Source organism: Austrofundulus limnaeus, unplaced genomic scaffold (assembly GCF_001266775.1).
Source record: "Austrofundulus limnaeus strain Quisiro unplaced genomic scaffold, Austrofundulus_limnaeus-1.0 Scaffold1497, whole genome shotgun sequence".
NCBI classification, from domain to species: Eukaryota; Metazoa; Chordata; class Actinopteri; order Cyprinodontiformes; family Rivulidae; genus Austrofundulus; species Austrofundulus limnaeus.
The window spans coordinates 5,090-5,994 of NW_013953899.1; the positions used below are offsets into that span (position 1 = coordinate 5,090).

The window sequence follows — 905 nt, forward strand, 5'->3', positions numbered from 1 at the left end:
GAGGTCCAACCAGGTCTGAAACAACCAGAAGACGTCCTGGTGAAGACAGTCCAGCCTACATGGACCTGTTCATAAAGAGTTCTGATAAAAACCAAAACATCTTCAGAATATTTCCAAAGATCAGCAGCTGAGTGGACATGTTGAACCCTGAGACATCCTGAACTGTGTGGGATCAGGTCGGTCCAGGTCCACATCCTACAGCTCGGTTCTGGATGGACTGACTAACGTGGCCCAGATCTCCTGTCAGATGACTGAGGAGGGTTGTGGGTTTAAATCTGCCTCAGAGCATTCAGAACTCAGTCACAACCCTCAGCAAACACCAGATCTGGACCAGGTCTGGACCAAGTGAGAGGGTCTGGACCAGGTCTGGACCAAGTGAGAGGGTCTGGACCAGGTCTGGACCAAGTGAGAGGGTGTGACAGTTATCCTGCACTCGGTTCCATGATTTTATAGAAACACTGAGACAAACCTGAGGACGGGGACAGAGGACATGGGAGGGGACAGAGGACAGTAAGGAGGTCTGGTTTTGGTCAAACTCGTGTTCATCAGCCAGAGACTGATTGTGAGTCCTGCAGGTCCCACAGAGACCTGATCAGCGTGGCTCTGTAAACAAACTGAGACCTCTGCAGAGGGAAAGGCAACACGGTGAGTCCAGCTACACTGAGCTGCTGGATGAGTCCTGCTCAGGTCCTCAGAGCTTCAGAACCTGGACCAGTCCTCAGGTCTATGGAGAGTTTTCACAGCAGCTGCAGTCTGAAGGTCCAAACGCTTTAATCACACCAGATTAGAGTTCAGAGGAATCATTGGGGTTCTGTATGAGCATCCTCCTCTGGGACTTACAGTCGGTCCTGCAGGTCCTGCAGAGGAACAGGAAGACCAGAGTCAGACCATAGTCAGACCATAGT

General features: G+C 51.3%; 1 protein-coding gene across 1 annotated transcript in view; it reads right to left on the minus strand.

Annotated features, from left to right (window-relative positions):
• Positions 1-554: 554 nt before the first annotated feature.
• Positions 555-905, minus strand: part of rffl (ring finger and FYVE-like domain containing E3 ubiquitin protein ligase) — a gene marked incomplete at its 5' end in the record, with an annotated part of 3,909 nt that continues 3,558 nt past the window's right edge. The window contains 1 exon segment of the mRNA XM_014032627.1: positions 555-857.